This window comes from Lipotes vexillifer, unplaced genomic scaffold, assembly GCF_000442215.2.
Source record: "Lipotes vexillifer unplaced genomic scaffold, Lipotes_vexillifer_v1.1 scaffold35, whole genome shotgun sequence".
Lineage (NCBI taxonomy): Eukaryota > Metazoa > Chordata > Mammalia > Artiodactyla > Lipotidae > Lipotes > Lipotes vexillifer.
In genome coordinates this window covers 1,142,247-1,151,486 of record NW_006780561.1, presented here as the reverse complement: position 1 = coordinate 1,151,486, position 9,240 = coordinate 1,142,247, and the positions used below count along the sequence as shown (strand labels likewise).

The window sequence follows — 9,240 nt, the reverse complement described above, 5'->3', positions numbered from 1 at the left end:
TCCATTTAATTTACGTCCCCAGCAAAGCTTGCCTGGAAAATCAGGATAGTTGGTGGGCTAGTTCACAAAATTTTTGTGCGTTTTCATGGTGGGTCATCTTCCCATTGATTTAGTCCCTTAGTTTATCTCACTTTCCCCACTTTTCATGTTGTGTTTGTAACAACTCAAGGCATGAAACCCAACTTCACATGGAAAGGATCGTCGTGGGTTGTGGTGGATGGGAGATGGTTTGTGGCTCTCCTCTTGTAGGAAAATACATGAGGTGATCCAAACAACTGAGTTCAGGGAAAACCTCCACTATATTTAGAGTTTCATCACTCCAACATCCATAGGCTTTGAGAGACAAGTCACAAAGAAGGTGGACACATGCCCTACAGTGACCTTACTTATTAACTCAGTTCAAAGTGGGAACTAGCTTTTATTTTTCATATAAATTTATTTATTTTTATTATTTTTTTTTTTTTTACAGGGAAAAGAAAGTAGAGTTTATTGGTGGGCATGGGTAGGGAGGGGGCAGCGCCAAGGCTCTCACAAGTGCAGGGCCCGCCATTTGTCCAGGGGGCCACGATTAGGGATGTACTTGACCCCACAGCCATCTGGAATGAGCCACTTTTCTGCCACCATGTTTTCAAATTCATCTGCATTAAACTTGGTAAATCCCCACTTCTTGGAGATGTGGATCTTCTGGCGGCCAGGGAACTTGAACTTGGCCCTGCGGAGGGCCTCAGTCACATGCTCCTTGTTCTGCAGCTTGGTGCGGATGGACATTATGACCTGGCCAATGTGGACCCTGGCCACTGTGCCCTGGGGCTTTCCAAAGGCACCACGCATACCTGTCTGGAGCCTAGATTGGGGACAGCATGCCAGTCACTAATGTCCACTGGAAAGGGCTGTCTCCAAGGTCCCTTAGGGCAACCCATACAGGCAACAACAGGCTGCATATACTACCGAGGAGGCTGCTGTGTGCAGCCATTGCGTACCGGGCCCCCATGGGGAAAAGAGCACAGTCGGCTTAACTGGCTGCAAACATATAAATTTATTTTTATTTTTTACTTTTCATATCCTGTATATGTTTATTTTTTATATTTTTCATATCCTGTATCAATAAGATACATATATCCTGTATATGTAAAAGATATTTATACAACCTATCACATGCCATGCAGTGTTCTAACCACTTTAGATATGGTATTTATGCTTTATAACAGCTTTGTCATGTGGTGCTAATATTATCATTATCCCCTTTTTATATGTGAGGAAACTGAAGCACAAAATGAATAAGTAGCTCGAGGAAGATCAATCCAGTAATAAGAAGCACAGCCAGCAGCTGGACCCAGATAGTCTGGAGCCAGAGGCTACATACTTAAGTGTCATGTTGCCCATCTCTCAATAATTAACACCTGAGATAACTCCAGAGGATGCTCAAGCCCAGGTTTTAATTTATAGGCAAGGGAATAAATGTTTAGGAGAAAGAGTCTGACCTTTTGAGCAGCCTCACATACCTAGAAACTTAGTTATTGCTCTTTTGCTCAGAAATGCACCACTGATTCAAGTAAGACAAAGCTTGGCAGCAAAGCTAATTTAAGTACCAAAGTGTGGCACTTCTTCTCTTTAAAGTATACGATTTCTAAAGCAAAGATACTTTTTATGTAACATCTGTATTTCCAGGGGAAAGCTAGGTGAGTTTGGGAGAGAGCATGATGGAATAGAGACACCTACTGGTGAGAATGAGCCTCACTTCACAGATTTCTATCATTTACTTTAAGAATGACTGATTCTCACCATTATTTGAAATAGATTGGATATGGACAGGATATTATATTTTTAAAGGAAAAAAAAATCAGATGTCTCCAACTATTTATATAACAACTCAAGCACAGGATCTCCACTCTCTCTTATAGGAATACCAAGCTACTGATATATCTTAGGATCTTGCATCAGTCAGCTCTGAGGCAAACACCAGTGTGGGTGCAAAGTCCCTGGGGCCCTTCATTACTCTCATTTCAAGTCAAAAGACCTTAACTGAACACTTGCATTCCAAGGAGAGGTGAGAGAGAGGCTTCTCCCACAAAGCATTCCCTTCTCAGAAGCCAGGAGCCAAGATGCCTTGAGGCATCTAGACAGGTGCTTTCCATCCAGTCTGCAGCTCCCAGGAATCAGACCTGGTCTGATCAGATCAGATATTCTTGTCGCTTCTGGGTCACTCAGATGTTACTTTGATCCCCCAGAGATGACATTCTCCCATCAAAAATGTCATGAATGTGTAATCATTTGAATTCTCTCCCCCATACCATGTCAGTTGGTTGAGGTTGGAATTGTACATTGAAAATTGGACGTTTCTAAGTTTTTCCTAGGAGAAAGAGTTCAGAAAGGAGAAATGGGGGGAAAATGGATGATAGAAAATGACATTTAGGAGAGGAGAAAACTTTGTAGGAAGATGGCAAGATCACCCTTTGGCTTTGGTTTCGTTAGTTAAAACACTTAGAATTCTGATTAAACTTTCTAAACTTCCTAGCCATAACCATGCATAATTGAAAAGTCTTGATGGCTTTAGAAGAAATCGTTCTTAGTTGGGTTGTTGGGATGCAGTCGTTTCTTTTGTTTGGTTTTAGTTTTGATGTGGAATGTGGAGTCAAAGTAAGAGAATGTACCTTCCTAAAAGTGCAGTTGAATAATACAAAAGTGATTAAGGCATCCAGTGATCCAAACAGGATAGCTTCCTCTATGGGGTTGGATGAGAAAATTTAAAACAAGTTCATGAGAGACATGCACACTGGCAATGAGAATATAGCCAACTGTTGAGATGCAACACTGAATATTAAAATAAATTCATGAATACTACCAATTAAATTTTATTTATTAAGCACCAAAGTGTAAGCATTGTGTTTGGAGCTCTAAAGAAAACATCTCAGTCAGATCTGTCCTGACCCTTGAAGAGTCATAATCCAGAAGGAGACATGAGACAAATGACAAATCTCTGAGACAGTAGGAGGAAGCCACTGGAAGAGTGAAACAGATAATGGCAACAAAAGCATCCCCCACTCCTTGAACTCCCTCTTCCCCCACATCTATTTCACCCCCAGAAAGAAAATGGGCAAGACAGGAGGTAATTGAAACTATTAGAAGGTTAATGCAGTTGTTTAGGAATAAAAAGTTGAAGGGTTGAATTAACAGAGGGTTTAGGGGGAGAAGAGATGGATGGGGAAAAAAAAGATGTTAAAGGATGAATGAATAGAATTTAGGGACTTGGATGTAGAGCTTTGGGGAAAAGAGTTATACATAAACATAGGTCTATACATAGAATATTAGAGCTGGGGGGGGGTACTTTAATTCCAGGTTAGAAAAATGAAATAAAGGCAGCACTAACAGAAACAGAAAAATCAAGAGGGATTTGCTGCAGGAAGGTGGGACAGAGGGTGACATCTGAGTTTCCTTTTCCAACTATCTGTAAGGCTGAAAGGACCGATGGATATGTAGGTGGAAATATCGCCTAGGAGGTTGGAAACTGGTCTCATGAAATGATTTCTGAATCAGGAGATCCACGGAGAGCATCCATGAGATTTTGGGAACCCCCTGAAACCCTATACAAAGAAATTATACTAATTTGTTTAATATTAAGGGTTAATTCGAAATCATCTTTACTCCTGTGTGCTTTTGTAGGTTAGTTTAATATAAAAGACTCTTGGTTATAAAGCAAGTTTCTAGACATAAAGGACAGTAAATCATTAAGTTAAGAGGGAAAACATTTTCTTGTGAGAATTTTTCGATGAGTAGTAAAGTTGAGGAATGATTTAACTGTTTAGAGAGTGAATAAATCAAAATGCAGTACACCCATCTGCAGCTAAGAGAAACCAAGAATCAAAGGGTTGAATTTAGCACCAAATATACTTTCAGTGGAATGAGAGGGAGTGTATACTACCATCAGTTGGCTAAAAGTCATCAATATGTGAAATATCACCCTTATTATAATGTTCACAATAAAAAAGAAAGCCAAAAAACAGACAGTATAAATTAGAGGGAATTTATTTATACTGTCCTCAAATGAGCATATGGTCATTTTATTGAAAATAAAGAGTAAATTCCAAAGTTAAAGGTCTGAGACCTAGTCAATAAATCAAATCTATTTAAAATGTCCTTAACTGGCAATGATATGCCACATATTTAGGTTTTAGTTCAAGCATAATTTTTATCCTGGGGACTTCCCTGGTGGCACAGTGGTTAAGAATCCGCCTGCCAATGCAGGGGACACGGGTTGGAGTCGTGGTCCGGGAAGATCCCACATGCTGCGAAGCAACTAAGCCCATGCACCACAGCTACAGAAGCCCGCGTGCCTAGAGCCCGTGCTCCGCAACAAGAGAAGCCGCCGCAGTGAGAAGCCCGCGCACCGCAACGAAGAGTAGCCCCCGCTCGCTGCAACTAGAGAAAGCCTGCAGGCAGCAACGAAAACCCAATGCAGCCAAAAATTAATTAATTATTTTTTAAAAGACTTTTTATTCTGCCGATGGGGTTGAGATTAGGCGAGAAAAAAGATATATACCGTTTATTTAAGCAGTAAATTTTTAAAAGAATGATGGTTCCTTGTACCAAAACATATTCCTCCGGTAATATCAGCCTTATAATTAGGCATAATAGGTGAATGTTTTGTGGTATAATTTAAAACTTTCCACAAATCAAAAATATCTCCATTGCCTGAGATTCTGCTGATAATTTGGGTCAGGATATAATCCGACTCTCATGGTGGTTTCAGGTTGGTAGAACAGGAGTCAGATTAGGTAAAGACAGGTAGGCAGATGTTCCCATGGAGAATGAAAACGACAGGGCAAGGAACGGGCAGCAGTAGCATGTGCTATGTTGGAGAGCCCTGAGCAGCCCCGAAGAGGCTGAGAACTTGGCCTTGCTAGGAAAGGGAGGGGAAGGCACCAGCATGAAAGGTGCAGAGGGGAGAAGGGGAAGCAGGCTGAAGAGAAACCAGGATAAATATAACTTGCCCACAACGTCTCCCAGGCTGGCCTGGATGCCACTATGCAGTTGAGCAATTACATTTTCATTTTCAACCTACCTGGTTATGATTTTGCAGAGAGCAAATTAGTTCTTTTCAGCCTATTTCTACTGTGAATTTTGATGTTCTTTGTGTATCTGCCAAATATGTGGTACCTGACAATCTCCCAACCATGTCATTAGGATGAAAACTTTAAAGCAAAAAGACCAAAAGCAGCATAAAAGTTGTGCCTCTTGCAGCACTGCTAGGTCATCATCTGCCTGTGCTTTGTTTCTGCCTAGACTTTCAGAAGCAAACACTATTTATGCGATGAGAGGATGCGGCTGTGGGAATGACACCGTGGAGTTTTTCTTATTATGATCACTGTGTTAACTCTTTTATTTATACAAAAAGCTTAGAATTTGTTTTCTTCAGCTTAATGCCTTAGGAAATAAGACTTAGAAACTCTAAGGGCCACAGATGGCATTTGTTGGATTTGTATTTGCGTAAATAAAAATTTGATGAGAATGACACACATATTCAGTGGGCATTCTTTGGGTTGACTACATAGACCTGGACAAAATCCTAGAAAATGCTTTTTTTAAAAAAAACTATTTTTTTATTTTTGGTTGCGTTGGGTCTTCGTTGCTGCACGCGGGCTTTCTCTAGTTGCGTCGAACGGGGGCTACTCTTGGTTGCGGTGCGCAGGTTTCTCATTGCGGTGGCTTCTCTTGTTGCGGAGCACGGGCTCTAGGCGTGCCGGCTTCAGTAGTTGTGGCATGCAGGCTCAGTAGTTGTGGCTCGCGGGCTTAGTTACTCCGTGGCCTGTGGGATCTTCCCGGACCAGGGATCGAACCCGTGCTTAACCACTGCACCACCAGGGAAGTTCCGAAAATGCTTTTTAAGGAATTCTAAACCAATGTGTAAATAATGTGACAAAATGAATTTTGTCTATTTTATCATATTATCTAAATGATCCAAAACCATAAAATAGTACTCTGATATTATGAGAAAGCTGATGATTCCACCTCTCCTGCTGCCCAAACCTTTTAGCCTCCTAGAGGCCATTTAATGTAGTACAGCTGGCCGATGACAGCCAGGGCTCATTAGATTGCAGTTGGATGTGCTATCTTAGTATAATGTGTTTAGTCATGCTCTGCCTATTTTGAGAGGTCCAATATTAGTTTCTTGGCATATACAAACCTGGCCTGACAATTAGGAGACCTAGAAGCCTAAAAGACAAAGCTGTGCTCAATAATCAACTCTGCAAACAACAGCTGTGGCCACAAATAAACTAGCCTTTTATTTGTAAGTAGTGTGGAAAGGGCTTTCGGTCACCCATATCCTCAAACACAGCTAGCAATATTTATCATCGTCTCCAAAGAAGAGATACAGCTGTTTATGTATAGAAATGCATGTATCTGTATGTATGCATGTGTTCCACCATAGAATTAAGGTACTTCTATGAAAAATGTTCACCTCTTCACATATTTATGCATCTTCAACACTATATGGGAGAACAGCTCCACCTGATTTGTTGTCCAGTTGGGGTTCCCCTAGCCCTGTCCAGTAAGTGGTCTTCTTTCAGGAGGGGCCACCTAAGGTGTATCCAAAGAACCCCAAGGCTCCAGAAACCCCATTTTGAAAACCGAGGAAGTGATTTTCACTATGGAGATGAAGAAAGATTTTTTTTTTAGAAGATGTAGCTTTTAAACTAGGCCTGATTCAAAATAGTTGTCTACCACATAGAACATAGACTTCTGAACAGACGCTCCTTCCTGCCATTAGAAGGAAAGGGACGTGTGGTAGCCTTCAGACCTGACCTTCCACCTCTCTTTCCATCTGGTATATGTTTTACAGGCTACAAGAAATAAGGCATGGCCTTATAAGGCAAGGCTGTGACAGGGTGACCATGTAAGTCAACAACTGACAAACTTCTACCTAAAAAGTAAGAAATTCAATCATGAGAATGTTTAGGCTTTATATGAAACTTATCTGAACATTTATCATAATATAGTCAGTGTATTTTTATATGTAGACAAAATATCTTGGTTGAATTTTGCCTTGCTAGCCAGGAATCACTACAGACCTAAATCTTCAGCTGTGAAAACTATTTGTGGAACATATGTAATAATATTAGCCACCATTAAATAAGAACCTACTAGGTGCTAAATATATTTAAGCTCTAATCCTGACCTTATCAGCTCTATTACCTGAAGAGTAGATGCCTCATAGCTGAGTGACATAACTGGGATTTGAGTCCAAAACGTGACCTATAAGCTAAGGCTGTAGTTTAAAGTGATGGAATCAGTTATTTTAAAATTAACTATGTAAGTCATATATAACTCTCATGTGATAAATAAACATTTACCTAATCAAAAATTGGGTCTTGGGCTTCCCTGGTGGCGCAGTGGTTGAGAGTCCGCCTGCCGATGCAGGGGACACAGGTTCGTGCCCCGGTCCAGGAAGATCCCACATGCCACGGAGCGGCTGGGCCCGTGAGCCATGGCCTCTGAGCCTGCGCGTCCGGAGCCTGTGCTCCGCAACAGGAGAGGCCACAACAATGAGAGGCCCGCGAACCGCAAAAAAAAAAAAAAAATGGGTCTTTTACTTTGAGACAAATCACACAATTGAAAAACCCACATGATATTTAGAAACCGATATCAATCAATGGGCTATCAATAATGTTAACTTCTATTAAATCTCAAATTATTTAATTAAGAGGTTAATAAAAAATGTCCTAAACTGGCAGTAATGACCAGGCATAATTCAATCTATGGCATTTCCTTATAACAAAGATTTATAACCTTATAAACCTTATAACAAAGATTTGCTAAATATATTTGCTAAGAAATATCATAAAATAAACCACTTGAATCCATTCAAAACCCAAATAGAAACAGAAGTGCAAAAAGTAATAAATAAAAGGTCAGAAATCTAAATGTCAGGACTAAGAAAGGGTCAATACGAAAATAACACGGAAGCTATACATAGGTATATAAGTTGTCAAAGGCATGTTGAAGGACTAAAAGGTTTATCCTTTTGGGGGGACTATGAAAGGTAACCTACCTTCTCTCCCATTGATAGAAATTATCCACATCTCAGCCTAGGAAATATTAGGGTCACGTTACCTTTATATGGATCATCAGAGTAAAATAATAATTATAATTTAATAATAACTATTATTATTGTTATTACTTGGGGGTAGGAATTATGACCCAGTATACACACACACACATGCACACACACGCACACACACGCACACGCACACGCACACACACACACATAAATCAACAAACATTTTACAAAACATTACTTGCGCTTCCTGATATTTTCTGTTCTATCCTCACCTATTCTATTTCACTTTGTGTGTGTGTGTGTGTGTGTGTGTGTGTGTGTGTGTGTGTGTGGCCGCACCATGCAGCACGCGGGATCTTAGTTCCCCGACCAGGGATCAAACCCTTGCCCCCTGCAGTGGAAGCATGGAGTCTTAACCACTGGACCACCGGGGAAGTCCCCACCATTTCACTTTTTTTATGGCTGATTCTGACTATCAGAATTTCTGACCCATAAAGGAGTTGGGGCACACAGTTTGAAAAATGCTGTTCTAGGGAGCTGTTCATAGGTAGCTGCCACCCTGATCTGGTAGGATCTGCTTACTAGGGGCTTGAATAACAGAGAGACGGGGATATACAGTACACTTACTGGTAGTTTATCTAAACAATAGCATGAGAATTCCCCAGCACTTTTAACTTATAAGCCACCACTAGAGGAAGTGTTTAAAATTGGGCTTTTTGCACAGGAAACTCTACTCAGTACTCTGTAATGACCTATATGAGAAAATAATCTAAAAGAGAGTGGATATATGTGTATGTATAACTGATTCACTGTGCTGTACAGTGGAAAGTAACACAACATTGTAAATCAACTACACTCCAATTAAAAATTTTTTAATAACATTTATTTATGGGCTTTTTTGCTATTGCTCCACCTCCATGTATAGCTACAGGTCCATTTCTCTTATCTCCTTTATAGCAAAGCTCTTCAAAAACTAACAACAAATGCTGTCTTTTTTTATGCCCTGAATTTTAATCAGCATCTGAAGAGTTTTTTTGAGAAGGCTGCTTTTTCTCTAAATTATCATAGCCTGGGTAGCACAGGGGCTAATGATCACAGAAGGAAAGTGTCTTAGTGTACATGACTCCTATAGAAACCATCAAAAACAATTGTTTTATATATATATATATATATATATATATATA

General features: G+C 40.2%; 1 pseudogene; it reads right to left on the bottom strand.

Moving 5' to 3' along the window:
• Positions 1-528: 528 nt before the first annotated feature.
• Positions 529-941, bottom strand: LOC103073662 (60S ribosomal protein L10 pseudogene; annotated as a pseudogene).
• Positions 942-9,240: the final 8,299 nt, after the last annotated feature.